We start from the raw sequence: 5,073 nt of genomic DNA on the forward strand, positions 1-5,073 counted from the left end.
GCAAAAAAAAAAAAAAAAAAAAATGAGAGGCCAATAATTATGGTGGGAAGAGTGAGTTGATGGGATAGCTATTTTTTAGCCTCTAGAAAACCTATAAATTAATTTGTTTTCGAGGGTAAAAAGCAGAGCAAAGAGCAAAAGTGTAGAGAATAGAAAGTACAGAGCAATAGAAAAAGGTTTTTCAAAATTCTGTCTCCTTGTCTCTCCCCTCTCACATCTCCTTCATAGTTTCATTTTAACAAATTAGTATCAGAGCGAGCTTTTATTTCTACAAATTGGTATCAGAGCCGATGACGAATATGATGGGATAAATGCCGCTACCACGATTAACGAAGACGAACTACGAGAATTGGAGCATCCAAATGAAAGCTCTTCTCGGTTCTCAAGACGCATGGGAGGTGGTCGAAGAAGGTTTCGAAGAACCAAAGGATACCACGAGTTATACGGCGACGCAAAACAAGACACTAAAAGAATTGCGATCAAAGGATAAGGCAGCATTATACATACTGTTCCAGGCTGTTGACGGTCGGGCTTTGAGAAGATTGCAAGGGCAACTACTTCAAAAGAAGCGTGGGACACTTTAGAAAAAGTGTTCAAAGGAACCAACCGAGTCAAGCAAGTGCGTCTCCAAACTCTACGTGGTGAGTTGGAGAGCATGAAGATGAAGGAGTCAGAAAATGTATTTAACTACATTACGCGCGTACATACCGTGACAAATCAACTAAATCGAAATGGAGAAATGTTACCCGAGACGCAGGTTGTGAAGAAGATCTTGAGGTCGTTAACCGACAACTTCGAGAATGTTGTATGTGCGATAGAAGAGTCAAAGGACCTAGTGACTTTCACGGTCGATGAGCTCGCCGGTTCTCTTGAGGCACATGAACAACGTAAGAAAAAGAAGAAGGAGACACTCGATCAAGCACTTCTCACCAAAGCATCAATAAAGGATAAAAAGGTACTCTACTCTCAAAATATTCAAGGTAGAGGTCGTGGAAATCGCGAGAATGGTCAAGGTAGTCAAGACAGCATAAATGAAGAAAATTATAAAGAGAAGAGACAGTCGAGCCAAGCAAATTGGTGTGGAAGAGGACGCAATCAAGGATGCAGTCAAGGATATAATTTCAACATCCAATGTTACAAATGTCGAAAATATGATCACTATAGAAATAATTGTAACTTCGACAAATGTTACAATTGTGGCAGAATGGGTCATTATGCAAGAGATTGTCGAGTCGAGGAAAAGATAGAAGAAACGATCAACCTAGCCTTGGATGATGCATCAAATGGAGGTATTCTCTTGATGGCCCAAAATGAAGAGCTGAACACAAAAGGACACGACGGCGCGAAAGACGATGACGATAGTCATGAGGCGGTGAAAACTATTGGAAATGAGTTGACACGCAGCGGATGTGGCAAAATCCTGATAGCGGAGACGAGAAAATTGAAGAAAGATGAACAACTGGATAACAGAGAGCCCGAGCTCGAAGAGAGAGAGCTCTAATGGCTAGAAAGACAATTTGAGGAAGAAAGAAGAAAGAGGATGAGAATGGAAGAAGAAAAGAAAGAGTTAGAAATGAAGGTTCAAAGGTTAGAGAAGGAAATTGAGCTGAGTGAGAGTTCCTCTTATCTCAAATAGGAGAAGGAAGAGAATGGGAAGGTAATCTCTGAACTTGTGAAGAAAGTTGGAGAAGGGTATGGAGAAAGAGAATGGTTTGTTTATGAATGCTCTCGTGGATGAGCTAGTGAGGGAGGAGAAAGATATAGAGATACTGACTCAACAGAGAGACTCACTCGACATGAACCTGAATCGAGTCCAACAAGAGGCAGTGAATTTACGACACACGATTGAGATACTCACTCGTGATAAAGCCGAAATGGAGGAAGCAAAAATAGAAGTTGAAAATGTCGTTGTGGACTTGCGAAGGGAATTGAGTAAATTGAACAAAGCTATGACATTTGAATCAAGCGTGACTGAGAACGGGAGAAATAAGGAGTTGGTGTCTCAAATGGGCTGTTCTCGAGAAGCTCCAAATGAAGTCTCATTAGAAAATGACAAGCTCAGTTCGCCACTTGAGGACAATGAGAGAAAATTGAAGGAACCACGACTGAGCTTGAGAAAACGAAAACGGCACAGGTGGAATCATTGAATATAGCAAAGTTGATGGGGGAGTTTTGTTAAAATAAACTTAAATGGTGAAAAGTATTTAATATTTTAACTTGGTTAATTTTAGCAAGTTTTTGAAATTGAGTCATAATAGTACCACAGAAAAAAATAATAATAAAAGGCCATTAATTATTGTAGGAAAGGGTGCCTTCGTGTAAGACATTTTTAGCATTTAGAAAACCTATAAATTAATTTGTTTTCCATATAAAAAAGGAGAGCAAAGAGGAAGAGTGTAGAAAACAAAAAGTAAGGACAAATAGAAAAGGGTTTTCAGAATTCTGTCTCCTTGTCCCTCCCCTCTCGACATCTCCTTCACAGTTTCGTGAGTGTCATTTCTTTTATTTTTGCATCTTTGTACACTTTGTGCTCTTCGGCTTTAATGACGAACGCTTCAGGTTGGGCAATATATGATGTCTTTTGACTGAGCAATTCGCCTAGTGAGAGGAAATCCTTTGACGGAGGAAAAATAGTCGAAGATCAACTCCTTGTCGTTGCACGTATCCCTTCGCCACAAGTCTTCCTTTATGCTTGATGATATTTTCTTCACTATTCTTCTTCAATTAAACACCCACTTCAAACAAATAGGCTTGTGTCCGGATGGTAAGTTAGTTAGTGCCCACGTTTTGTTCTTCTCAATGGCTTCAATCTCTTTTTACACGACCTCTTGCCACATCATCTCAATTGCTGCCTCATAGTAGGTTGTTGACTTCTCGACCGCAAGCAACACTAATTCATCGGGATCCAATTCTTCTTCAAGTGTATTCGCATAAATTTTAGAAGAGAACAAAACTTCTTTGGTCCATCCTCTATTGTGGATTCTCTTGTGCTCTCGCCTGAGCTCTCTTGTTCTAGAGAGTCCATAATGCCTTTCGGTGTCACTCTTGATAATATGTGTGGATTTGCTGGCGTTGTTGTAGGGGCACTTTCGAGGTCAGTTGCGTTTCCCACTTCTTCTAGAGTAGTGAACTTTGTAATGGTCTGCTTGTTATCGTCAACACTGCACCAATTCCACTTCTTCTCTTCTTTGAATATGACATCTCTACTTACACGATTTTTCTCATGTTGTGGATCATACAACTTGTGTGCCTCGGTCCCATCCAATATGCCAAAATATACCATCTTTTGGCTTCTGTCATCAAGCTTTTTGATATATGACTTTGTTGTCTTAACATGTGCTGTACAACCAAAGACTCTTAGGTACTCGAAGTGAGGTGTCTTGTTGAACCATGCTTCATAGGGTGTGTGAGTGTCTAGCGTCTTTGTCAGTAAATGGTTTAGAAGATAAACCGCATGTCGTATTGCCTAGCCCCAAAAAATTGTCGTGTCGGGACTTGCATGTTCAAATCCTAAGCTTCTTACCGTGTTCATTATGGTGTGGTTTCTTCTAGCGACCACACTATTTTTTTGTGGAGTGTACAGTGCGATGAGTTAATTTGATACCTTCCTCTTAACCAAACTTTCAGTAGTTTTGGGACAAGAACTCGCCACCTCTATCAGTGCTTGTGATCAGGTCCATTTTCAACGAGTTTTTTGAATGCACATAATGTCATTCCTTTATCTTTGAGCATGTACACCCACATCCAATGACTATAATCGTCAACGAGTAAGAGAAAATACTTGTTACCAACAATCGATGATGGGATGATCAGGCCTCACAAATCTGCATGAAAACTTGTTTGAATTGGGAACGACAGTCTTGTTTGTTTGGAGACTAGAAAACTTTCACACAGTTGGTCTGGGTGTATGATTTTGGGTAGCCCCATAACCATCTTCTTCTCTACCATCATTTTGAGAGTCTGAAAGTTCATATGCCCAAGTCTTGCATGCCATAACTATGCTGGGTCTTTCGATCATTTTAACCCCGTAGCCATCTTCTTGACGACGGAGATCTTCTCCACCATGTCACCTAATGAACAGATGTCGCTGAAAATCATCATCAACTTCATGGAAAAGTCGTCTATTGACTCACCGTCCTTCATGCAGATAGCCTCAAACTCACTCTTCAAGTTCTATGTCTTTGCTTTCTTGACACGTTCCACGTCCACATGCATTGTTTGCAGTGTCTCTCACGCTACATTTACCGAGTCCTTCTCTGCTAACATGAGAAGAATGTCCTTCAGGACTACTTGGTAGATGGCGGTAAGAGCCATCTTATCCTTACGCTCCTCAACATCACCATTCTCGAGGAGGTCCCCCACGCCTTATGCCTGTAAGTTGACATGCATCTTGATCAACCATGTTGCGTTGTTACTCTCCTTGAGGTCCCCCACGCCTTATGCCTGTAAGTTGACATGCATCTTGATCAACCATGTTGCGTTGTTACTCTCCTTGAGGTCCCCCACGCCTTATGCCTGTAAGTTGACATGCATCTTGATCAACCATGTTGCGTTGTTACTCTCCTTGAGGTCCCCCACGCCTTATGCCTGTAAGTTGACATGCATCTTGATCAACCATGTTGCGTTGTTACTCTCCTTGAGGTCCCCCACGCCTTATGCCTGTAAGTTGACATGCATCTTGATCAACCATGTTGCGTTGTTACTCTCCTTGAGGTCCCCCACGCCTTATGCCTGTAAGTTGACATGCATCTTGATCAACCATGTTGCGTTGTTACTCTCCTTGAGGTCCCCCACGCCTTATGCCTGTAAGTTGACATGCATCTTGATCAACCATGTTGCGTTGTTACTCTCCTTGAGGTCCCCCACGCCTTATGCCTGTAAGTTGACATGCATCTTGATCAACCATGTTGCGTTGTTACTCTCCTTGAGGTCCCCCACGCCTTATGCCTGTAAGTTGACATGCATCTTGATCAACCATGTTGCGTTGTTACTCTCCTTGAGGTCCCCCACGCCTTATGCCTGTAAGTTGACATGCATCTTGATCAACCATGTTGCGTTGTTACTCTCCTTGAG

Source organism: Cucurbita moschata, unplaced genomic scaffold (assembly GCF_002738365.1).
Source record: "Cucurbita moschata cultivar Rifu unplaced genomic scaffold, Cmos_1.0 Cmo_Scf00007, whole genome shotgun sequence".
NCBI classification, from domain to species: domain Eukaryota; kingdom Viridiplantae; phylum Streptophyta; class Magnoliopsida; order Cucurbitales; family Cucurbitaceae; genus Cucurbita; species Cucurbita moschata.